Source organism: Cyrtonyx montezumae, unplaced genomic scaffold (genome assembly GCF_038088225.1).
Source record: "Cyrtonyx montezumae isolate F1298 unplaced genomic scaffold, pur_monq_1.0 scaffold_22, whole genome shotgun sequence".
Lineage (NCBI taxonomy): Eukaryota > Metazoa > Chordata > Aves > Galliformes > Odontophoridae > Cyrtonyx > Cyrtonyx montezumae.
In genome coordinates, this window is record NW_027071959.1 from 4,954,581 (window position 1) to 4,980,698 (window position 26,118).

The following is a 26,118-nucleotide window of genomic DNA, read 5'->3' on the forward strand; positions in this document are numbered from 1 at the left end:
CTTAAATTGAGGAGCTGCTATTGGGGGATGGAGCTGTGGGACTCCAGCAGGCAGTCCGTCACTCTCAGGCATCAACATCTCATCTGGAGGACTTGGAAAGCAGCTCTTCCCCCAGCCCACTCCAGAGACAACATACAGCATGAAACCAAGAAATGAACTGGCGCTGCTGTTCTGACAGATAAAGAGCAACTCTTCATAAAGGACCTCTGTGTTTTGATTCCTGCCAAGAATCATTTAAGCAGTGGTCATTAGTGACTTATCTCTCCTAAAACACGAGCGAAAGCTGACGTCTCCACGAGAGGCTGCATCAGTCAGTGTGCTGTGCTGGAGAGCAGCTGTCCATAGCTCCAGCTGTTTGCACCGTGCCTGCGTGCATCCCCTCCCTGGGCCACATGCTGGGACACAGTATTTGCAGCTCGCTCTCAGGCTCGTGTACTACTTGGGGTGACTGGCAGTCCAAACAATGCAAGCAGGGAGAATTCCTCTTGCTTACTCACTGCTTTTGTCCCTGGGGCTGCAGGAGCTTAACCAGACAGCCATCAGCTGGGGTGAGAGCTGCCCTCAGCAGCCCCCAAGTGGGGCTGGGAATTGGGATATTCTGAGAGAGATGGAGCTTGTTATCGCTGGCACCACGTTTATCTTCCTAAGATGCTCGGTGAGACAATGTTATCTCCATCTTAAAGGTAGAGAATAAAGAAGCTGCTGGCTGCCCTTCGGCTCTGTGGGCTCTGTGTCTCCTGTGGGGCTCCACTGGGATCTCAGAATTGCTCTTAAATGCCCCTCTCCCTTCACTTGACTACGTGCAGGGGATTTGAGCTGGCTCAACATGGCCCTAATGGCAATCCCAAAGTGTCCCCAAAGTGCATGATGTCAGGAAAGGAATGCAAACCAGCGATTTCAGACCTCTGTAAGATGGGATGTAGAGGCCAGGCAGGGTTAAATCTGCAGACTGGCCAACGAAGGGTTTTCTAGTTCCTTATCTATGCCAGGCTGAGGCATTAAGCCTGATCCTAAAGGTGTATGGCCTGAAGTTTGGGACTTCAGCAAACCATCCCGCAGCCTGCCTGCAGCTTAAAAGGCCCATTTATGGCTGTTGAGGCCAAACCTGAAACCTATCTCCTTTCTGAACTTTTCTTTCCTTGCTTGTTCAAATACTGGGAGGGAAGCCAGCTCTGGAAATGAAGTCACTTCTGAAGATGGCTGCTCTCCCCAGGAGGAGGCTCTGAAAATTCCCATTGTAATTAAAAGTGATTTTTTTTTTTTCAAAAAACATCTTATGGTCTTGGCCCTTGAATTGGTCCCTCCCAGCTGTCCTCAAATTAATAGGAAAAAAGAAAAGACACTGGCACTGCAAGGCTTTTTTTATGACAGATTTTATTGCGTAGGATTCAGCGCATTGACAGGCTATAAAAGTTTATTGAAAACAGATTCAGCTGTCAATGGGCTGACCAGTGCCTGGACTGGGCTGCTGGTGGAGGGACACTGGTTTCTGTGGTTTCCTGCAGTGGGTCACTGCTGCCGAGAAGGGGCTGGAGGGGGAATGCCCACCACGAGCCACCAGCACAATCCCAGCTGTGTCACTGCGTGTGGGGTGATGAGATTTGGGGTGGCTCTTGTGTGGCTGGGGTTGTACTCACAGATAGGTCTTCCCCTTATTAATATCCCTGTCGGCCTGCAGCGCTCCTTCAGCATCCTGGATGGAGTGAGGAAGTCTAAGCTCTTGAGCTCTCTTAGGACACTGAAGCAGTTGCTGGTGTGCTGGGACCTCACAGTGTGCTGCTCCTTAGCATGTAGCCACATGCTGCCCAAATCCCCTACCCAGGCAGTCCTGTTCCAACATAAGGGTCCCCAGGGGAAGAGCCACGCTGTGCTGGTTCGTGAATTGTCCCAGTGTAGAAAAATCAGGGAGGAGAATGCTGAGACTGCTCCAACAGCAGCATTGGTGGAGGTCTGGCTGGTGGGAGCCCAGCCCTGCCAGGTTCTTGTGGCATCTGGGAAGATGCCACTGGTTCCTGAGATGAGTGGCCTTAATTTGAGCCACACTTCTTGGAGGCAGCTGAGGTTCTTCTGTGACTGGTGGAGGTTCTCAGCCATTAGGTCTGTGACTGATGCCCAGCATCTCCTTTGGAGGGGGCACTTCTGAGCTTGGAAGGGAGCTTTGACTATAAAAATCATGCCTTTTTCAGGCAACAGTGGTTATTCATCAGAGCTGCAATTGGCTGTTCTCAGTGTGCAGTGTCTTTCCCAAGACAGGGCAAAGAGGATCACAGCTTCATCTACAAAACATACCTGCAGCTATGTGGAGCCCACGCATCTTGCTGGGGTGTGTGAGGCTGCTGCTATGCAACGTGGCTAAGGTGATTCAGCAACCTGCAGGTTGCCCTCTTATTTCTTGCCTGTTTGCCTCCACAAACAACCTGGTACACCTTTAGTCCAAGTGTGACTGTGTGTGTGCACCCACCAAAGGCAGTGCTGGCTGTGCAGTTCGTTCCAGCAGGGATCACTGCTGGTGGTTTGGGCTGGCACACCTTACTGTGAACAAGGACAAAGAGCTGGCTTGCTTTCACACCACTGTCCCTGCTCAGAATGTGGCTTCACATCAAACTGCTGCAGCCAAGTTTGGCAGAGCCCTGACAGCAGAGAGCTGGGTGCCAGACCTGCTGTGTTCACAGATCAGTGAACTTAAACAACTGAGTCATTGCAGAGACCCCTAGCAAAAAGGCATTGCATCCAGACCTTGGACCCCTCACCTCGTCAGCCCATGCCAATTTGGATGTGCTGTCAGAAACCATTTGCTTGCATTAGGTAAGGTCCCTGTTTTTGTATCCACAACAGTGTTGGATCAAGGTTGCCGCGTGTCATTTCATCACTCTGGCAAATGACAAGCTCGGGGCTTGGAGTGTGGAACCTTATTTTTAATAAAGGAAAAATCTTTGCACTTCTATTCTGCATCTGTCAGCGATCTCACTTGGCTGAGCCCTGGAGGAGTTCATCTGGCCCTCGTGTTAAGGAAAACCAACAAATTAGTACAGATGTTTTTCTGAGAGCTACGGGGATCAGGGATCAGTGATTTAATACTGCCTGATATTTGATAGGGGACGCCCAGGGAATATGTGCTGGAAACCAGGAAGTAATATTACATGAAATCAAAATATAAATATGTTCCTAAAGGTTTAGGTAATTTTTTGCAATTTCCCCTTGTATGGTCTTAAATGAGGTCTCTCCTTCTCCTCCTGTTCTTCGTGCACTTGTTCGTGTAGGAGGCTCGTTCCTCTTGAGCTGGAGCTGGAAGCCATGGAGTAAAATGAAGGTTTTATTGTGTGTTCATGGTCTTTAGGTCAGCTGAGGAGCACTCCGGAGGAAAAGTAAGAAGTAAAAGCACAGAGATCCTTCTGGAGTAAAGAAGGAAGGGAAAATCAGAGGGGAGGGAGGAAGCAGCCACAGCGGGTGTAAGGCTGCCTATAGGGAGCATTGTGACTTCAGGGTGCCTCATTCATTGCCCCTCCTGCTGTTCTTTCCAGCCCTGAGAACTCCCAAGGACCGGAGTGAGCACGGGAACACACTGAATGAATCCTGAGACCAAAACCTGATGAGGTTTGGTTCTCCAGAATGTTTTGTTGTCCTCTGATTGGCATGACCTAACATATCCTGCTCACTGCTCTCAAGCAGATAACATGAGTAACATCAGCTGAGAGACCTGTAAGTCTTCAGAGGACCTGTAAGTCCTTCAGAGATGGACTCAGCTTTCATCTTTGTGTTCGTTCAGGAGTGAAAGTAGGAGGGGAGCCATGTTTCACCAGTTTCAAGTCCAAGCTAACGTGGCTGAGCAGACCTGTCATGAGTGTGAGACATCTGCACATCTTGGTGGTTCTGGCTTGACATTTAGGAGCTCAGGATGTGTCATGCTGGTGAGTCTTTGCCTGCCACATCTCCACCGTGGGCCTTGTGTATTGCTCAATGGCTTCACCACTGCTGGGTTGGGTTTACTGATACCTAAATAACTCACAGCAAGAGAATTTATTCACACCCTCCAAAAACCACAAGATATGGAAAGTTGGTGTTGTTCTTGACTCTCAGAAACATAACAGTAACAAAGATGAAGTCATAGAGGCTCGACAATGACTGTCGAGGGGATTTTTGCAATGGTTCACAGCCCCTCTGTCCATCCATCCGTCCCCACGATGCCCAGGGCAGCCCAGCTGTTTGGCACAGCAGCAGTGACCCCCGATGTGTATGGCTGTGTGCTGATGGGTTCAGAGTGAAGAATGTCTTCCCTCCCCAGCGGTGCACCTGGAGCTGGCAGGGGCTTGGATGCAGGCATAAATCAAGAGGAAGATGTCAGGGACTGAAGGTTTCTGGCTGCGGTGCAGGAGACCTGGCATTTTCATGGAGATCACACCAGGGCTGACCTCAGGCAGGGCGGCAATGTTGCTGCTGATGAAGTGCATCCTCTGTGTAATACTGGACCCAAAAGCATGATGCAGTTTGGCTCTTCCTCACCCATTTCTTCATCCCGGAAGATGACATGGAAAGCAACTTCCAGCTGCCTCAGTATGTTTCCCCACATTTCCCTCCTTGCCCTTGGGCATGGCCCCAAAGCCTTCACAGTGCGTGGTGAATTCAGTGGTCTCTTACCAGCAGGACGTTGCTTAGCTCTGGCTCTCTCTGCCATTTCTGAGTCAGAGGTGCATCCCTTGGCACATACCTGGAAGCATCGCAGCTATTTGTGCTTAAGATTTCAGATTTGGTCTCAGCTAAGTGAAGGTTTTGTGAATGCCACATAGATCTTCCGCTGACTGCAACTAATTAGAAGCCAGCACACTTCTTGGCTGTGGAAACACTGAACCAAGGAAATCCAGAGCAGGGAGTGAGAATGTTCTGCACTTAACACCTGCGAAATTCCAGTGATTGCTGCTCCTTTCCCTTTGCTCATTCATTGTGAATTTCCAAAGAATATGGTGACTCGAGGATGGCTTCCCCACCTTGCCCCACTGTTTCCTGGCTTGCATCATGGTTCCTGTAACTCCTTTGGTAGTCCTTCTGTGGGGAGAGGAAGGCAGAGATTTTTGTAAGGCCTCTGATGACTTTAAACTGTATAAACTCTGTGCTCCTTTTACATTCAGCCTGCAAGCTTAAGGAACATATTCAACTCCAAAAAGTTTCTCAACATAGTGACAAATCTGCTTCCTATAAACCCAAGCTGTTGGCATTTGCTGTTACCCTCCTTTAATGCTTTATTAATGAAGTTCTTTTACAGCTGTTCCATTATTTCACCTGGGATAGGAGTCAGGGTCACAGGTGGATAATTATGTGGGTCATCCTGTTTCTATCCTCTTAAAACTCTGGCACAACATAAGCTCTCTTTCAGTCCTCAGTGTTCCAAAGACTTATTAAAAGTCAACATTAATGATCCAGAGCACTCTTTGGCCAGGCCTCTTTTAAATCTCAGCTACAAGTTCTCTGTGCTTGCTCATTTCCAAATACCTCATTTACTAGCTGTGGCCTAACATCCTCTGTAGTTTCTGTTGGATCAGAAGCTATTCCATCATCACGTGATGCAAATAAATCGCGTGGCTTTCCCTCTGACACGGGATGGCTGCGAGTGTTGTTACGATACCTTGGAGCTTTGGGTAGGGCCCATTTCCACTTGTCTGGCCCCAGTTGTACTTACTGCATTGAACCAGTGCTGCTGTTGGGAGTTTTGAACTACTCCACACGTCCATCCCAAAGGGAATGATACTTCTCCAGCTCATCTCATGGGAGGAAGACTGTCCTTGCAGGGATGCTTGCTAACACAGGAGGGTGAGAAGGGGAGTGAAGAAGCAGTGATTTAGCAGTAAGCCATCAACAGAAGAATGGAGGCGGATGGGAAGTCATCCTTTAGCCGCGGCCACGTGGGTGTGAAGGGCTCGGCTAACTGGTGGAAGATCTGCCATCCCACCTCTGAGGATAAGCTTGAAGTGCACTGGGAGGACCTGCCAAAGTGACACGGGGCAAATCATCGCCCACAGACAGGGAGTGGGAGTGAGTGAGCACAGTGGTGCAGTGTGGGTGGTTGGAAAGCTCTGTGACTCCTGAATGAAATGCAAAGTAGCACTCTCAGCAGTGTCTGACACTGCCTGCCTGGCCAACCAGGAGAGCAGGGAGGCTGCTCCTGCTTACAGGCAAGCATCATCCTGGGGAAGTATATCAGAACATCTGCTCGATCACTTCTGTGACTGCTGCTTATGCACTGATTTATCACTAATGTGCTGACTTATGCTTATTACGTGAGGGTTCTGAATAACATCAGAGTATTGGCTCCTATGTGGCACTCCTTTTTCTGCCAGTCTTGGTAGGCATAGAACAGGAGCTCGAGAAGAGGTTGGCATGGCTTCCAGGTTCCCCTGACGATGGTTCTCTGTTTAAAATAACCTCAGTGCCAAGTGCTTATGTGTTTGTGCCAGCAGACTTGTCATGCAACAGGTGACTGTGTGAGTTTGGGGATAAGATAAAGCCCAGAGCTTCCACACGTGTTCCTGAGGGTTTCACAGGAGCAGAGCTGGAGATCTGTCCAATAGAGATAAACCCTTTGTGTGACCATCTTGCAAATGAGCAAGTGGTAGCACTGACATGCAGACTGCCCCTCTGACCTCGGCTACTTGCAATGACTCCAGAAACCCCGTGAAATTTCTAGCTTGAATTATGTAGTTGTTTCCCCAGTATTTACTTATATAGCTATTTGCTGTGACATAGAAGAAAACAAGCAAATGTCCAGGAATAAAGGTTATTGCTCATGATTTATTCTCAACCAGTTAATTTAATTGCCTTTCTGATTGAGTCATAGGATATGAGGATAAGGAAGAGGAAATCTGTGTATCTCTGACTTGAAGGTTGTTGACACTGCATCATGGACCTCTCTCTAAGTGGGAAAGGATGGTCTATAGGCTGCTGCTCGATGTAAGCAGGAGAAAAGCAGACGTGGAACAGTTGTTAACGGTTCACTGCCAGAGCAGAAAGCTTTATTAAGTGAGATTTTGCCAGGCCTGAAAAAAAAAAAAACAACACTCAAACCCAAAGTGTTTCATAATCCCAGAGGTTCTGGATAATAGAGGAGGGAACAAGCACGTGTGTCAGCGCTGCCAGGCAGGGAGGTGCTGGGAGCCTGCTGGAGGATGAGCTGGGTTGGGAGCCAGTGTGGCAGTGGGGAGGAACACCCTCCCTGCTGGCTGGGGAGATGCCCTGGGCAGGATTTGTGGTGGGTGAGGCTTGCACATAGATCACCAGGTGCATAAACACAGAAGGACGACTGGGCAGCTTGCAGCTCCGCCTGGGAGGGTTTGGGGTCAGCTTAGGCTGGGTGCATGCAATCTGTAACTGCGTATAAAACACAAGGGGTCCAGGATTTACAAACAGGACTCTTGCCATTCCTCAGCACGCTGCCAGCTGTCACTTGCAGGAGCTGGCAGCATAGGTTGGGGTGTGGGGGGTTCATTCTGTACGTTCTGTGTGCACACACTTCTGTTGTAGGTGCCAAAGCCAGGAGCACATACATCTCAGGCTCTCTGCAGACTTCCAAACACTGTCAGGGAGTGACAGAGAGCAGTGGAGGTCTCTGCTGCACGGTGGCACTTCGCCTCTGTCCTTTGGGAGCTTTGGGCTGGAGAAGCTTCTGCACAAGGAACCTTGTCAGCAGACTTCTGAATGAAAGCCACCCCCACGCAGCAATCCTGATGTCACTGCTGCAAACCCCGAGCAGCTCTCTGACAGTTTAAGAGGGAGCAACCTCTGCTGGCACCACCCTCTCTGCTTCACAGCAACAGCAGCTTCAAGGGGAGGATACACTAAGGTGGGATTGGAGCAGAGAGTGCACCCAGCAGCACCCAAAGCAGCAGAGCCCTTGTTGGAGGGCAGATGACTTCCAACAGCTCTGCCAGTTCACAGCCTCTGTCAGGTATGGAGCCTGAGGTGAGCTGTGCGTTCCCTCTGTGCCACCTTTCAGTCTTACTCCTAGGTGGAAAATCTGGCAATGGATTCATAGTGGGAATATGAAACCCAAACATCACAAATTGGGTCCCTGTGTTGCAAAAAGTCAGCTGAGTGTGCCTAAGGAAAACACCTTTAAGATTGCCTGGAAGGCAGTAGGTCTCCGCATTTTGGTGTAATCTTTTTAGCATTCCCCTAAGATTTTAATGATGTGTTGCAGAACAATTTGGAGAAATCAATGGATGTCTGAGCTGGGAGTTGTCTCAGGTATTCATGAAACTGTTTGGAGGACTCTTCCTTGAGAAAGTTTGCCTTACTCAGCAGAACTGGATGGCTCTTCTAATGGGAAGGTGTAGGGCAAAGGGCTGTTGGTTGGCAAACGATGCTGATTTTTCCTGAGTAAGTCCCCCAAAGTACAGTGTCCCATGGCAGCAGCACAGTGGGGATGTGCATGAGGTGGGGGAGCTCTCCCAGGGAGCACAGAGAAGGAGCAGCACCTGTGCTGCTTCCGCAGGAGCTAATTCTCTTTGCCTAAAATGCACTTGTTAAAAATCTAAACAAAAGTCTTAAGCCATCCTGCCTTTAAAAACAAGCTGTTCAACCTGGGAAATGCTTTTTGGAGGCTGATATTGAAGTGGATGCCAAGTTTTGCTCAGTGCTGTCTTTCCAGGTGCCTCGTTTAATTTCACAGCCCTTCTCCAGCACCGAGGAGAGGAGCGGTGAGGAGATGTGAGATTATTGTTCTGAGTGTTCAAATATCATTCTCCTAGAAGGAGCTGGTGTGGCTGACACTGGGTGTGCAGGATCACCCCAGGTAACCCAGAGCTTTCTACAGCTTGATGCTGAAGTGAGCAAGAAGCAGCAGCTTGCTGAAGGTGGCTACAGAATGCTGTGCTAGCTGGATCTCTTGTAGCTAAAGCTGAATTGCTAACGTGCTGCAAAAGAGGAAAACAGAGCTGCTGTAGGATGTGTGGTGTTACCTGAGTTCACATTGTAGGAGACCTTGCTGGTGCTTGGCTCCCAGCTGGCAGCGTTGTGTGCTCCATTCTGCAGCCCCTTTCACATCAGTGCATCAGCCTTTGGTCCTCTGCTGTGTGCCTGCTTGTTTGCCAGCAAAACACATCTGCTGGTGAAGCAAAAAGGCTCAAGTGTCCTCCTGGGGAGCTGGGGTTAAGCTGCTGTCCTCAAAGCACCTGTACTGCAGAACTGGGGTTTGCAGAAGGGATTGCCTGCTGCTCTGCTGCTCCTCGCCCCCTCCTCCTTCCAGCCATTGGCTGCAGGCTGTATTTCCCCTTTATTGCCTTTGGCTCCGTTGCAATGGGCGGTGCAGTATTTTTGTTCTTCACTTAATAATCTTTTGGCGTCCATTGGACATCATTTCTCATTGTATTGGTGGAGGATTAGCTGAGATGATGGGAGATATTTCCTGTCCCAGCAGCGGGATGGGCTTTGCAGGGCTTGTGCCTTCTTTTCACATAGCGTAATGCTTTGTTTGGGAATGTGCAAAGGCAGCTAATCTGTGGGAAGACAGCGCAGCCCCAAAGCACGATCACTTTTATTGGTGGCAAGGAGCCACGGAGCAGGCAGAACGCCTGGTGTTCCCAAGCTGGGCAGAACGTGGGGCAGAGGGGTCCTGGGTCTGTTCTTCTCTCTGCCATCAAACTGCTGTGCAGTGGGAGGGGGGAAAAAGCTTCTCTGCTTACCCCAACCCTGCGTCTGGTCATGGTTCTTCCCTTGGTGCTGGCAAACCTCAGTGTTGCCCAGAGCTTAAAGGTAGAGTGCTTAGGGAAGGAAAGGGATGCTGCAGGGAGGTGGCCACAGCGCAGGCACTGAGATGTGTTGCTACAAATACCCACTGGGCGACGGCAAGTGAACTGTTCTGCAAAAGATAAATTAAAGCCCAGGAAAGGTAAAAGGTTGAACTTCTGGGAAAATGATTGGGGAAGGGTGGGTCCAGGCCTTGGAGGACAGTAAGAGGGTGTTGATAGCGTAGCTCCTTACCACAGCCCCTCTCAGGTTACTGCCTGCTGGCCCAGCTGGGATCTCTAAGGGGGAGCGATGGATTCTCCTGTGATCTCTCTCCAGCTCCAAGCACGGATCTTGCTCCTGTCCAGCTGCAAGCCTTCACTGCCTCGTGCAAATCCCCAAGGCTTGCTTCCCTCTGCTGGCTCTTATCACAGGGCAAGGTAGTCCCGGTGTCCCACGGAGCCCGAGTCTGGATCCTGTTTGTCTGCAGGCACAGCTGCACCTCGGGGACGGCTCCTGGCGGTCAGCTCAGCAGCTCAGACATGGCTGGTTTAGCATTACGCCGCCGATTGTAAATGGAGACAATCTTGAGATGAAAAAAAAATGGCTTTCCTGCTTCCAAGGCAATTTAGTTTTCTTGTAATAATAACTGATAGATGGTGGGGGAGGGATTAGCCATGACACGATCCCTTTGCTATGTTTCATGAAGATGAGAGCTGCAGACTTCTTTCATCCTCCCGCCGACTCAGAGCGAGGAATATGGTACCAACTGCTGAAAACCAGAGAGCAGAGGGGAGGGGGAAGGAGGCTGATGGCCACTGGAAGAAGGTGGGATAAAAGAGCACCACGTTCCTCGTTGCATGTAGTGTGTGCTGATGTAGTCGTGAGATATCAACTGCCTGAGATCAGCTGCTGGGGGAGATATGCCCTAAGAACAGTGCTGTGGGAATGACATTTGAGTTGCTGAAAAAAGGAAAGCTTTGGCTTCAGCAAAGCCCTGACTGTAGATGTCCCTGTGCATCGCAGGGGACTTGGACTAGATGACCTTATAAAAGGTCCCTTCCAGCTCAAAGAGTTCTATGATCCTATAATTGCTTCTTGCAGCCAGGTTTGCTTTCTCCCGCTTCTGTCTGACAGCTTTTCCCAGTGAAGAGAGTAGAGGAGGAACCTCAAAAAAGCCATTCGCTTTCATTCCTAGCAAAGTGGTGTGAGTCCTGTTAAACGTCAGGAAATGCAAGTTGCCCCACTGTGCTAGCATCCTGCTCAGCTCAGAGGCAGCAGTGGAAAGGACTGCCTTCTGCTATCTGAGCCGTGAGCACACTGTCCCTGAGGTGCCTTAAATACTTAAAATGTGACTTTCAGCCTTTTATTTTAAGGCGTAAGGTCAAGAAGCAATGTCTAGAAGCTGCAATTCCTGATGCATAATAACCAGCAGACACTGCCTCTTCTGCAAACCTACCTCAAAGGGGTCGGCAGCAGGCGTCCCCCAGCAAAACTGGAAGGGGAAAAGGAGCAGAGGATGATTTAGGGTTTGCTGCCAGCAGCCAGAGTGCTTCCCTAGGGAGAGGACATGTGTCAGGGTCAGGGTTTGGACATTGCAGCAGAGTGGGTTGGGGTGTTTGTAGCTGAGCAAGGGGAGCTGTGCTGGGGGGAGGCTGGAGGAGCAAGGTGGATGGGCAGGTCGGGCTCTAAGTGGATGGCAGACACCTGCAAAAGCTTTCTCATCCCTGCAAGAATGCTTCATAACTCGTCGTCTTACACCGCCGAGAAATACGGCAGAGGAAATAACTTGGAGTAGGGAACGGGAGCTAAAATGTTCTCTAAAGCTCCTCCTGACATTTTTCATCTGCGCTGCTGTATCTCCCATTGACAGATTTCTAACACCACCGATGGCTGTGCGTGCTGCTCCTCGAATCAGCTCTTTTCAGAGCTAGAAATACCAACCCTCTTCCAGAAGAAGCTTATTTTTATTATATTCCCAGCCTAATACTGGAAACCTAAGAGCTTCAGAATAGAGCTGGCTGCAACTCCAGCATTTCCCCTGAAAGAAAGCTAGTTATGGGAAAAATCCCTTTTTTGACAGCCTTCCACCAAAAAAATGCGAATTTTCCCACAGGAAATGTGTGAGTTTTGTGGGTAAGTGGGATTTTCCTCACTTTTTCCAGCTCGAGCTTGATGTTCCTAAGCGCTGCTGTTGCTTTGAGCTGGCGGAAGTTGTACGATGGCGGTGAGGAGTGGATGTGTGCATCCCACCTGGCTGCAGGCAGCAGTCTGTCTGAGCCCCAAACTTGCTGCCGCTCTGCAACGTGCTCTTTTCCTGCTCTTCCAGAAAGGTTGAGAACGTGGCCCTCAGAGGGTGCACTGTGTCCTACCTGCACGAGCATTTCCCATTGCTCTCATCTGCTCTGAGTCAATGCATGCCCTGAGGTTACAGGGGTGAGCTGATGTGTGGCCCTCATGAGTGATGGGAAGCAAAAGTAAGAGTGCTGCTGTTCTGCTTGGGGTTTGCTGGTTGGGTGAGCTGTCCTAGGCTTGAGCAAACCATCGTTCCATCCACACGCAAAGATTCTGCTGGGAAGACTTAACCATCCTTCTCTGCAGGCTGTTGTACCTGAATTTTTAGGCAAATGAAGCTGTTTCCTTGTAGATGAGGCTCCGTGCAGCAAGAAGGGTGCCAGAGAACAAAGGCTCCAACAGCAAGACCATGTCATTGCTCAGTCTGGCCAACAAGCAGGTTGAGGATGCCCCACATGTATGCTAACAATTTGTCATTTTTTGCCCTGTTATTATATTAGCTGCCAAGATTTCCTGGCCTGTTTTCTCGATTTGAGTTATTTTTAATCCTTGTTTATTTGTGCTTTCTGTCCCCGCCTTTTCCAGCTTTCCTGCCTGCAATGCTAACCCCTCATGCCCTGCAAGCACATGCTCAATAGCTTTGCTCACGTGAGGCATCTTTGAAGTTGGAACCGAGTTAAGTGTGTGCTGCAGTGTTTATAAGCTCAGGTCCTTGGTTTCTTAACCCTTGCCCGATGCGTTTGGTGTACCGCGGCTTTTGCAATAAATTGCTGTCTGTTTCATTTTGGAGAGCAGCTCCACGCTCCCCCCAACCCCTGTCGACACAGAGCACAGATGTGATGCTTGGCCCCACAGTTGCCTTTTTGCCCTTTGTTTTTGCTTATGGCTTTGTCTCCAGGTCTCTCGTTTTCCCTCCTATACGGCTCTGAATAATCGATAGAGAAAGCCAGGAAATAAATCAGAGCCTCAGATGGTAATGCAGAAGGAACGAAGGGAAAAGCAGACATATGGATTTCATCACCAGTGGAGAATAACATGTATGATAATAACAACAGAGTGTAAATGAGTGTATGTACTCACTGGCCGCTCTTCCACACGGATTGTTTTTGTACATGACGGGGGAAGTTATTTTGTGGTTTCAGAGTCCTTTGGAACGATTGCATCCTGGCCCCACTCCTTCCCAGCCCCTTCCCTGCAGCACAGCTTTGCCTTGGGGTGATGCTGCAGCTTTGGTGTGACGGGCTGTGCTGCGGGAGGGGTTCGGTGCTCGTGGGGATTTTTCTGAAGACGCCTTCCTCGCAGTGCTTGCGTGCTCCGTGACGCCGGTTTCCATCCCCACGTCCCATCAGAATTGGGCTGGAATTCACTGCTGCTTCCCTAATCAAAACTAACCAAAAGCTCAAGTTCTTCACCGGCCAAGATAAATTGTAGAGAGAACATTGGTACAGAGTGGAGCAGCCCTGGCTTTGTGTTTTTGCTTTGAAACCATAGATCCCAGCACTCAGTCTGCGCTCGTGTGCTGACAAACGCGTCGGGCGCTGGAGAGCCCTGCAGTGGGGATGGGATGCTTGCTGCCTTGCAGGCATCCAATAGCCCACCCGCATCTTTTTTTTTTTATAGGACAGGATTCCTTTTTGCTTATGCGCTCTGGAAGAGCAAGCTAAATACAAGCATCTACCCTAATTTGTTGAAGCTGTCAGCTGAAGCTGCTGTTGCAGACCCAGCGATGCTCCAGCTGAAGAGAAAATGGGTGTGGAGATGTCTTCACTCCACCTCCCATCAATCATCACCTTCTCTGCTGCTCTCAGTGCAGAAGTTTGTTTCCTTTTCCCTATTTCCCCAAGGCAATTAGCTGATGCCCTTTCACTGGTCGGCTGGTGGCTGTTCAAGCCCACTGTCTAGCAGCCCATGGGCAGATAACTGCAGCCATCCCACCGTCTCAGGTGTGCATGTGCCAGGAGGAGTGCAGTGCTCACCTGCAGGTGGGATGCTGGGATCACAGCCTGGCCATGCTGCTGCCTGGCCTCATCCAGAGAGATCTTGGCCAAATCTTTCCTGGAGGAATCCTTGATAATTCCTCATGGAAGTGTGGTTTTTTACTGCAAAACTCGGGAGAAATAGGAACGCTTTATTTGCCAGATCTTACTGTATTCTAGTTTGGAGCTGGTAAATTTGATAACCAAACTGGTACAGAATCCCGTTTTAAATTAATAGTAACTTGGAGTTCTTGTTCCTGTGATGTAGATATGAAGAAATTCTGGATACTGAAAAAGCTTCATGGGAGAGGAAAATCAGTTCTCCCCAGCTCATTTCACAATCCCGTGCTTCCTGAGTGAGTGCAAATCCAGCACCTTTCACCAACAATAAAAATCACAGCTTTTTCTGGTTTAGTTCTGTTTTGAGCAACAACAACAACAGAAATCTCTTCCTGGCAGAATCCACTGCTCGTCCTATCACTGTGCTGCCTTGTGAAACAGCTTTTCCTAATCAGATCTCATGCCTGTTGTGGCTGGATGGGGCTGCGTGCCAATGCAGTACGTGGTGCTGGGGGCTCTGGGTGCCCTTACAACTGGAGCGGGGTCCAAAAGTAGGAAGGGTCAACATGAGGAACGTGTGAGGAAGTGTAGGATGGAATAACCTCACGGAGTTGTCACTGTGGTCCTTTTCAGCATGAAAAATGCCTTGTCCTGGCTTGGATGTGGCCTCTGGGGCTGTCTGCTGGCTGCAGGAAGGTGAGAACTCAGTGGGGTGTTTGTGCAGGGTTTGAGGGACCAGGGGTGCTTCCCTCTTCCAGCAGATAAGGAATAGCTGACTGAGCTGTGACAAAGCACTGGAGCTGAGTGTGGTTCAGGAGCAGTGCTGGGGGACATGCTCATAGCTGGCCAAGGCTGGTTCAGTCGAGTCCTGCAAGTCCCGAGGTTTTGTTGAAACAATTTTCTTTTCTCTAAGCTTTCCAAAGTTTTTCTGGGATGCTGTAGTTCCTGGCACTGCAAAACAAAACTATCCAAAGAGTGAGAGGCAGATGCTTTAGATGTACGTTAGCAGTGGACATCCTCATGTGACTGGAGCTGAGGATCTCTCATCAGCTCAGCTGTAACCCTGCAGGTTACCCCGCTGTGGATGCACCTTTGCAAAGTGGCCCCAGCCTTACACTGACACTGCTATAGGTCCAGCCCTCCGTCCTGTGGTGTGCAGGGGTTAGGAGCATCCTGCTCGATCTCATTGCAGCTCCAGCATCCTTTGCCTTTGAAGCTGGGAGATCTGCAGTGTGTGCAGCCAGGTCTGCTCTCCTCTGTGTCTTCGTGGTGTAAATTGAAGTAGGTGTTCTGTTACAGAAACTGAGCTGTGCTGTGCATTGTATCCAGAGTCCTTCTGAAGTTGTTCGGTGCCACGAGCAGGGACCTGGCTTTGGCTTCTGATGCCATTCACCATTCACTTCCTCACACGGAAAAGCATCACGTTGCTTTTCATTTGCATCTCATGGTCGACAGCAAGTTGAATGGGAGTCAGCAGTGTTCCTGGGCAGCAGCAGGAGGGCCGTGCTCCGGGGCTGGCTCCTGAACACACGGGCTGGCACAGCACCTCTCTGCCTCAGCCTCTCCTGCAGAGAGGGGAACCTACCTACCTCATCGAGGAGCTGCGGCCGATAATGTTCGCAAAGTGCTTTTTAATCCCCTGCTGAAAGGTTCTGTGCGAGTGTGAGTTATAATTATGACATGAGTGTCTCATATTTTCCTGCACGAGCCTTCAGCTTGCCACAGAGATGTTTTCCCAGCCTTTATGTGGATGCCATCGGGTTTGCAGCTTCCTGACCCGTTCTGGGCAGCCCGGAGTAAGGCACGGATTTCAAACAGAGAGAATTTGAATCTTTTCATCAGTTCGGAGAGCCAAACCAAACCCAAAACCACTTTTAATAAATCTTTCCAAGAGGAAAATCAGTCCTACGTCGGCAGGGCAGAGAAGCAGCTTGGATGGGGCTGTGTGACAGCTCCAGCCCTGTGGACAGGTGTCCATCCCACACGGCTCTGCTGGAGGGGCCTGGGGCAGCTGAGCAAACACGTGCTCCTCATCACATCACCATGCAGCTAAAGTAAACCATGAGGTCATGCTGGCACTGCCATGTCACCCTGCTGTAATGAAGAGCACTGCTCGGTTCCCTGCAGCTCAGCCCGCATCCAGGTGTGTTGTTGTTGAGCAGCTGGTGTAACGCAGCTCCACTGCTGCCAAGTATGAAGCAGCCCCACACTGCTCCAAAACCAACACAGCCAGGGGTGCAGCTCTCCCTCCCGGAGATGAAAACAAATCGTAAAGGTTGAAAGGCAGGGATAGGGCCTGGTGCTCGCTGCTAACCCAGGGATCTCCGCACCTCGTCCCAGGAGGAAAGGAGTTAATAGGTAGCCAAGGCGAAGGTTTAAAAATAGAGCTCTTTGCATAGCTATTAGGTGATGTCTCTGTCACACTGGCTGGGGTTTGCTGCTACAAACCCCAGTGTGCTCCCAGCAGGTTTTTAATGTTGGGTGTTTGCCTTCTTTTTTTCTTTTTTATGGTGGGGTGATGAATGGGGAAAATGGGCCTTGGAAAAAGTGACTTGGGAGGCTTTAGGATCAAGGTAATGCATGAGCTGTGTCCTCAGTGCTGCTGGCACGGCCTCACTGGGATTGACAGGGTGGAAGGGATGTGTGTCCCAAGAAGTTCTCCGTCTATCTTTGCATTATTCCTCCTCTCTCTTATTGAGAGGCACTGATCACACAGTAAGAGGTGCATCTGAAAGCCCTAAGTCCCTCACTTTTGAGACTTGGGCTGAAAGATTGCTGTGAATTATTTTCACATCTTTTCTTTAGAGCACATCTCTATGGGAGCCTGCTAGAAGACACGCTGGGGAGTTGCAGGATTGGATAGGAAGCTGGATCAGCCCCTTAGGATTTCAACAATGCAGCTTTGGTTTAATATAGAAGGTTTTCCTTAATGTGTTGGTAGAAAAATGCAGTGTTGCATAGCTGAGATTGGATTTTCCCACCCTGTTTTCTCCGTAGTCCCACTGCCTTGATTTTTTCCCACTAGTGCTCTATAAATAAGGAGCAGGTGCAGTGAGCAACTCGAGACTGCTGTCTGATTCAGAACTGACAGTTCCTCCTCCCCAAAAGGAGATGGCTTTGCTGTCGGCAAGCACCTTAGGATGTCAGGCAGGATCCAAGCTGAGCTGTGGCTCCTCCAGCTCTGCCAAGCAGTTGCTTTGCACCCCATCACACTCAACAAGAACAAGAGGCAAAACCCAGCTCTCTTTGTGATCTTGAACCAAACTGATATACCAGAGGCTGGATGTAAGCATGAGGCAAGGATGGATGTGAATCATAGCAGTAGGACTGTCTGCATTATCTGCATAATAGGCATTTCCCTGTTCCTATGTCCTGCCCAGCCAGCAGGGAAGGGTATTCCATCACTCCTGGCTGTGATGGCACCTGGCTGTGGTGACACTTAAGAGCACAGAGCAGTGAGAGTGTAACCAAGGAGCACTTAGCGAGGCAGGAGGGGAGCAGGCTGTGCTCTGAGCTCTGTCAGCTGACCTCTCCTTTGGCAGCACAGGCTTGGCTGCCAAAAACATGTCACAGAGGGTGAGGAGAGGGAGATGTGCATCTCCCACCAGAGCCAGGAGCAGGAGTTCTGTGGAAAAGAGCAAGGAATGTGAAACATCCTGCAAGAGGGCTTTTCGTTACACCCATGAGTTCAGTGCAGTTCTGTATTGGCAGGTTTCTGACCATATCTAGCACGAGAAGAGCTTGGTATCTTTAAGGTGGACAGGGATTTGAATCATTCCAGGAGCTTATACAAGAAAACTAGAAAGAAGTAGAGAACAAAGGAACATACAGCTTTTTGGGAGGGATACATGAGGATCTTGAAGCAGTGATGCAAGCAAGCTGCTGGTTGAGCCTCCATCACCTTGTACATGAGGTCAGCAAGCAGGCAGAGCAGACATCCTGCAATAGCAGTGTGAACCAGCAAGGTCCCTCCTCCTCTGGCTCTGAACCAGACTCCTTGGCAGCCTCTCCAGCCTTCAACCACTTGGATCCCATTCCCCAGACAGGAGTGCCACCCAGAGCCTTCTGGGAGGGCGAGCACCATCTCCCATCCACAGAGCCCATTGCCTCACCTTTGAGGAATGCATTTGCTTCATAACAGTGATAAACAGCCTGCTGCTCAAATGGAGCTTGTGTTGCAAACCCCAAACTCTTGCTCTGGGACAAGCTTGGCGTGCCTTCTGCTTCCCTGCTGGGCGAGCCGGTGCCTCGCTGCGGGGTCTGCTGTGCCGAGCAGGGATTTATTGTTGGGGACTGGCCTCTGCTGCTGGCTCAATGAGTTCTGCTCTGATCTCAGAGGATAACTCTCTCCTCGACTGGTCTCGGAGGGAACTTGCATTCCTTTCTTATCTCCCACCAGCATGAGTTATGCACGCAAAAATTAGTCTTTATTTATTAGCGCAACCCAGCCAAAAGCCATCTCCAGGATTTTCGGTTACGTGTGCAAAAAAATCCACCTCCCTTTTCTTGCTCCCCTGGTGAGATTCATTAGGAATAACCTCACCTTTCAGGGAATCAGATGTTCCTTCAAGGATGTGGACTCACATGAGGTATGGAGACGGAGTTCTGGAGAAACACTGAGCTTAGTGTGCTCAGCTCATCTGTCTCTACTTAATGTAAGGGCCCCCGGAGAGCTGTGGAATAAACACAAGGGCCCTTATTTCTCCTTTAAACTGTAAACTGAGGCACCACAGTGAGGATCCTGGTTAGGCTGCGTTTTTTCCTTCGGATTTGCAGAAAGGTACGAGCCAGGCCTGGCTGTGATGCTGAGGAGGGGAGCACAGCAGCGAGGTGGATGAGATGCTGCAGTGGGATGAATGGGAGAGCCAGCTGGGCGAGGGCAGCTCTGGCTTGGGTTGAAAGCCGGAGGAAGCGCTGCTGATGCTCAGAGGTGAAGAATTACAAAGGCGAAGGGAGGGACTGCAATCAGGGGGTAAGGCCAGCGAGGCACAGAGGAGGATCAGATATACCGTGCTATCAAATAGCCCCGGAGATGCAATATCAGCAGCTCCTGAAGCCACCGGAGACCAAGAAATCGCTAGAACAAAACATCAATGCGGAGGTGGTTACTCAGTGCAATTAATAAAACCTGACAGAGCCCCTTGTTGTTGCATGCCAGCAAACCCTGCTATTGCAGAGCTGTCACCCGGGACCAACAACAACATCTGAAGCTAGAGCAAAACTAATCCCTGAGCAGGGATGCTTTGTCCCGTGCTGGTGTAACCCTGTCAGCCTGGAGCAAAGCACTGCTGCGTTGTGCAGCCCGGAGGAAGGGGTCACCCCTTAAAGCAGAACGGTGGGGGCTCACTCAGCTGCAGACAGCAGATAACCGAGGGCAGCGATGTGGACTGCTGTAAGAAAGCAAGCAATTGTGAAGGGGAAGGAAAAACAACCCCAGAGCTGCCAACAGCTGTAGAGCCCAGATTATCTGACCTGCGCTTCGCAGACAAGACATTTCTGATTCCAGTGCGAAGAAATATGGGCAAGACATCAAGTTACAAGCCAGAAATATCATGTAACCGGTAATGGCCCTTTATTGACATAGGAAGTGGGATGGTTTTGATAAAATGAGAGCCCACACAAATGATTTTCTGTGCATATAGTTCACAAGGCAACTCTTTGAGGAGTTTTTTGAAGGAATGCAGTTATTGTTTTCCCTGCGTTCGTTTTGCTTATCCCATTGCTAAACAGAAAAGGAGTTGATGGCAGGAGGGGATTCACCTTTTCCCTTTGCTCAAGGGCTCTCTGCATCCATGTCCCCCACAGCTTTCCCCTGGGACAGCTCTTGGGATGCCGTTTCAAAAGACTGAAGAACCTGGAGGTGCTGATGTGCTTTCCCTTCTCACATCCCCATGGTGACTCTTGGGGTTTCTGCGCAATGAGACAAGCACACCCCTTGCCCTCTCTCCTCCCCATCTCCAGTGATTTCCCCCATGTGCTCCTCACCACGCATGGGAATGGCAACCCAGCTCCCTGGAGCTACAGAACCCAGCAGGTCCTTTTCTGTGCTGTATCGCCTCTGCCAGTTTTCTTCACCCGTTTTGAAACCAAATGGTTCGTGAAGACCTAAATTAATTTGGGTGGAGGTGATGTGTCATTAAACATGATTAATCTCTGGCTGCCACCAGCCCCACGGTAATTTCTGGAGCGTTGTGGCTGCCATAGCAGCTGGAATCCCTGACCTCTTTGCAGACCAGCACCGGGCTCACAGCACTGTTTGTGTTCAGCTTCCTCAGCCTGCTCTTTTGTTGTTGTTTTTGGGAAGGAGGATATTGAAGTGAGAGGAATATGGGGAAAAGGTAAACGGGTCCGTGCTGGGTTTGTGCTCCCTGCTTATTTGCATGTGTGATGTTACAAAGAAGTAAACTCTCTGAGTACCTTTATCTCCAAGTTTACAAATACAAATAAAAGTCCTACACAGATATTTAGGACATGATGAAAGATTCAAATATACACAAGGAGAGTGTTTATTTGAATGGTCTCTAGGTTCTTCTGTTCGTATTCTGCAGTGGCTGCTTCATTGTAGGAGGTCCAGAAAGTTAATTCACCAAAAGAAGTACAGTTTTGGAAGCAGCAGGGAAGAGACTGGGCCTATTTGTGGATCTGGTTTTCAGTTTCTTTATTTGTTTTTTGGAAAAAGTTTGGTTTGGCTCGAGCCAAACCCGGCTCTTCCTGCGATCTTCGTTTAGATGCACGGCCGCGTACCAGGCCAAGCTCTGTACGTTTCTGAGACGTTTTTTCCAGAGCTGTTTCCCTCTGCAGACCTCCCCACGTGCTGCTCTGTGCAGCAGGGGCTGAGCACGGATGGGTTTCCCCATGGATCTGCTGGGTTGGGGCTGTGATGTTCAGCTCTCCTTGGAGCGCTGGGGATCACAGGATGGCTTGGGATGGAAGGGACCTCATGGATCATCTAGTTCCAGCCCTGGGCATTCATACCCCATCAGCCTCAGATGTAGCATGGAACCCAGTAACATCCCTTGCTACCCACACAGGTTACACCCCATGTTTCTTCCTATTTTAATGGCACAAAGCTGGCATTCCTCTCCCTGCTACCCTCCCAGCAGCTGCTGATGCTTATTGTGATCCTATGCTCTGGTCTCTCCCTCCCCATTGAGCTTTTCATGCCCAAGGAGGTGTCAGGATTTAAGACCAACTCCTGCAGCTTCAAGGGCCACCTCTCTTTTCCTTCAGCTCCGTGGAGCATGCTGTCCCAGTGCAGCAGGGAGAGCAGGAACCTCCAGAGGGAAGCAGAGGGGACTACAGATCTATAGATTAAAGAGAGCAAGGGCCAAGTGCCAAAATACTTGTGTCACTTGCAGGAGCCAGGGCACAGCACAAGTCTTTCCATTGTGGTGTCTCACTTGCTGACACTCCTTGGCTGCTCTGCTGAGCTGGATGGGGCTGTGGGAGAAGCAGAGGAGCTGCTTGCTGCTCAGGGAATGGGCTGTCCTGGGGCACCTGAGCCCTTCTGCCCATCACAAGGCTGTCTCACTCTTCTGCCCCACAGCGTGGTCTTGGGTCCAGCCTTGTGCCTGCTGGGTGCAGCCCTACCAACGGCCGAATCTCTGGATTACATCTCAGAGGAAGACGAGGTTGGTTGCTCCCTGAAACTGGGAATTGTTAGCAGCAGAATCCACAAGAGAAAAAAAAAAGTTAAAATACTCACGAAATCTGAAAATCGTCCAACAGTTTCCCTTTTAAGTACTACAGATGTCTTTCCTATCTTTCTCAAGTTGTCGTACACGACAGTTCTCTGCATGTTCTCCTCTCTTGGTTTCCCTGTTGCTGTTCTGTGTTTCAGTGGGATGATATTGAATATGGCATACAAGAATTGGCTCTCGGCTCTCAGCACTGATTGCGTTTGCGTATGCAGAGAGAGAAATTGTTGAGGCTAGCTGTGTTCCAGCAAAATCTTACTGAATAGCAAATGAAAAAGTTACAGGCAGCTTGTCCAGGCAAAGCTATTTTAAATGCTGTGCTCATCAGCTCTGTGGGTTGTGCCTTCCCATCAGCAGATGCCCAGTTGGGCACACTCTGCCTTTGATACCTGCAGAGCTTGCTTCTTTAAGGCCAAGGAAGTGGGAAATATTTTCTGTCACACTTTGAAAAGATGTTGTTAGAAAAACATGCCCTTTGGTTTGTGCTTTGTGGATTTGTAAGGAAGGAATTGAAAGAACTGAACTAAATCACTGTTTGTTTTGGTACAAAATACCAGATTTCTTATTTTTCAACAGCAGACATGCTTTCAGGTTTGGTTTTGCTGACAGGAGGGAGTTTTCCCTGTTAAAAGCCTCTATTCGGGCTTGTTTTCTGCACAGAGGGAATAGCAGGAAGGGAAAATAAATAACACCAATAGGTGAAAATTGCAGAAGTGCTGTTCCTAGAGGGGGAGGAAACCCACAGAATTTTGCTAAGTGCCCACAGGCCGATGGTGCCTGTGTTCCCAGGTCAGCTCCAGTGTCTGCTCCCCATGTCACCTTCTGCTCTCCCCTCTGCCAACATCTGGTCCGCAGGCTCCAGAGCCAACAGAAGTCTTGCCATTAATTTCTGAGGCTTTCAGATAATGTTCTGTATGCATGCAAGCTAACGTGATCCTTAAATATTTTGCTAAGCCCCGCTTGGCTTTTTCCATCAAACGTGTCGTTTAAATAACCGAATTAAATGAAGTCCCTTCACTTCAGATGATGTTTAGATGATGCATATAATTGCCCTGGAAGCGTGGCCGCCCAGCTGGCAGGGAGGTTATAAAAGATGTAAAACATCTTAATAAAAACAAGACCCTCCTTGGGTTTGGCCTCGCTGGCTGGGATGGAAGACCAGCACGTGTGTGAGAACAGCCACAGGCACTCAGGGATGGCAGAGATCTGTCTGATTTTGGCTCGTTGTGCTGTGTGAAGCTTGGGCTGGTGTCTTATCTCTGAGATGATGCAGGGCAGCCTGAGGGTGGGTGAGTCCTGCTGCTTCTTGCTTGAAGTGATGGCTGAACCCATCCTTCCCCCTCGCCTGGCTGTGTTGGGAAGTCTCTGTGGGGTGCAGGGGATGTCCAGGTGTCATCCTGCCTGCACAGGGACAGGTGTTTGCTGCACACAGCATCCCCTCCAACACATCCAGTGCAGAGCAGCTCCCTTTGTACCCCAGGAGTGTCTCTGGGTCGGGGCCAGCTCTGTGTAGAGAATATTTCCTTTAACTCAAGGAGTGAAACTCTTGGGCTCAGGGCCCAGGCTGTGCTGGGGAGGTGGTGTGGCTGCAGTAATGGTGCTCATAGATCAGCAGTCGTCAGCAAGCAGCTGGGATGATGGTGAGACCCCAGCACAGAGGCCTCCACCTGCTTCAATGGGGCTACTGGGACAGTATCACCCAGACTGGACTTGCTCTGAGCCCATCACAGGGACAAAGGGCTGTGCTGAATTGGCTCTGAGAGATGCTCATTGCTGGCAGCCTCCAGCAAGGGAAGGCACCTGCATTCCTCCCCTGTGCATCCTTGTGTCTGGAGTAAGTACAGCAAGGAGACAACCACAGCTCCCAGGGTGCTTCAGTCAGCTGAGCTGCACATCTGGCCAGCAGGGACACACGTTCCCCAGATCCTCTCTTCTGCACCAGGAGAGCAGTCCCAGGAATCCTTCGCCCTGCAGACTCGTACTGCTGACACATCCACTCTGGCCACAACAGAGCAAATTGTTCCTTTTTATCCTGCTCCAAGTCAGAAAGTGCTCAGCATTTCAAACAAGATTTTCCAAAGGGTTTGGGCCACGTCAGGTCCTGCAGGGATGGTCTCTTCCCTCCTCCTCATGTGCACCAAGTGCCTTGTTGCAGAGTGAGCAGAATGCATTTCACCTACAGCCAAACCCATCCTGCTCAATTACCACCCAGGGAGCATCCCTGCTTCCTTTCCTGCTCCATCTCAGCTCAGTAGTGCTCAACCAAGGATCGCTCCGTTTGCAAACCTGACCTTGAGCATTCAGACACACAGGCTGCAGGAAAGCAATCCGAGCAGAACCCCCCGTGCTGTCACTTCCACTTACAGGTCCTGGTGGTGACAATGCTGCAGCAGTGAGCAAACAGATTTTTGGCTGGGGCTGCTGTCTGGGGAACCTGTATCTGGCAGAGGGACTGCCTCCTTCCAGCAAGGTGCTTGGGAGCCCTCTGGGAAGGGACAGTCAAGGCATCTCTGACGTTTCCTCATTGCCCTTTTGCAGTTGGGGCTGTTTTATTTAATCCTCGTGCCCCCTCTCTCCTGCAGCACTAAAGGATGTCCTTGTCCCGAAGTATTTCTACATTCTTGCAGCATGAGCAAAGCAGGAGGGGAGGGGGTGAGGAGAAGGGATTGAAAGGGTTGGGGAAATTCTCACACAGGGCTTAGTTTACAAGGGACAGCTGAGCGTGTAAACCCTGTCTCCAAAGAGGGCTGTTAGAGCTGTTCTGGCAGCGTTTCCCCTCCTCTCCCCCAGCCTCTGGCTGAGCTGCTTCGAAGGAAAACAGAAATGAAGGAGGCAGGGAGTGTTCCTGAACGCTCCAAAAATCAGCTCTCACCCTTTTAACTTCCCCTACCAGAGGGGCAAGACAAAACTCAGCGTGGGCAAAGCGTGGCACATGGGGTGGGTGTGTGCATCCCGGTGCTGTTCAGAGGGTGAGTGGTCCCCAGGAGGGACCGATGTCCCCACAGTGCAAGCGGGGCCGCCGTGAGATGGCACTCCTGACCCCACCTCCCTCTTCTTCCTCGTGTACTTTTCTTTGAACCAGTGACTAAAGCAGAGCAAGAGCTGACCTCTGCTAGTGGGAGCACTCGTGTGTTTCCATCCTGTCCCGAAGCAACCACTAGTGCTGTCAGAAGGTCTGTAGGGTCTGCATTTCATTTCCATCCCACGGCGTGTCTGTGCAATACAGGTATGCCTGCACGCTACCTCAGCTGAGAAACAAGTGCTTATTGGAAACATGCTTGCTGCGAATAAACAGCCCCATACACATGTATCTCTCATTAAACACTACGGGGTGGAGGTAGGGATTGCTGCCCCAGGCGCTCTCTGTGAGATCTCTCAGCACCATATGCAATAAATATGTTTTTAATAAGCAGTCATTAATGACTGGACAATAACAGCTTTATTAAGCTTAAATTAAAGGCATATTTGGGGGCCTTAATCTGAGGCTGTATGGTGTAATGGAATGTACTGGAATTCAGCTTTTTATTATTTTATTTTAAAGCTTCTTTCGAGCCAGTAGTTGCAAGCCATGTGGGGAAAGGATGCATTCCCTGATGGCTTGGTCCTGCTTGGAGATCTGCTTGTGGTTGTCTATCCAGAGCCTAAACCAGGCTGGGCACCCCTATTTGAGCTCTGTAGGGTTATATAGGTGTTGCTCCAAGGCAGTAGTTATATGGGAACTGCTCCAGCACTGCTGTTGGCACACGTAGAGCCCATTCTCTCCCGTGCAGCACCCAAAGGAGAGAGGGGTGCTTCTCCTTCCTGCAGCACAGCAGCAATTCGTGGGCTCTGAGCTCTCACCCTGAGCTCTGTGTCCCTGGGTGGGCACTGCTCTCAGCCAGCCTTCTCCCTGCTGCTGTCATTCCTCGTGGAGGCTGAGCTCACAGCATAGGCAGATAAAGGCTCTCAGAGAAATGGCTGCTGCTTAACCCCTGCCTGTGGGTGCGTGCCTGGAGCTGGGGCTTTGTGGGGTTGGGCTGTGCTTTGGGTCTGATACCCCTCAGTTGTCCTTGCATTTAGCAAGCACTATAGGTGGAAAGCAACCCACCGGCCGTGCCTTGCTCTGGGACCAAAGTGAGCAGGCGAGAGCAAAGGAAGCCAAAAAGGAATCCCACTCTTTATTAGATGATGATAAAACCATAGTAAAATGACAATAACACCTGGGCACAAATATCCAAAATACATTAAGCATAAGGGTTTGGCTGGAAGAACCTCAGAACAGCCTACAACAAAACCCCAAGCTGTTGCAGAGCCATTCCCGTATCCCATCTGCCCATTTCACCACCCCTGCATCCTCCTGGCCACACAGGGACTGCTGAGCTCTGCATTTCTCTTCCTGA

At 50.1% G+C, this 26,118-nt stretch overlaps 1 protein-coding gene across 2 annotated transcripts in view; it reads left to right on the forward strand.

Annotated features, from left to right (window-relative positions):
• The window catches only part of SNX19 (sorting nexin 19), a 76,537-nt gene that overhangs the window by 35,499 nt on the left and 14,920 nt on the right, over positions 1 to 26,118 (forward strand). The window contains exon 12 of one of the 2 annotated variants that reach the window (XR_010622351.1): positions 3,767 to 3,908. The exons of the other annotated variant lie outside the window; for it this stretch is intronic. The gene's annotated coding sequence lies outside the window, so the exon portion shown is untranslated. The remainder of the gene's footprint in view (positions 1 to 3,766; positions 3,909 to 26,118) is intronic. 2 annotated transcript variants of the gene reach the window in all.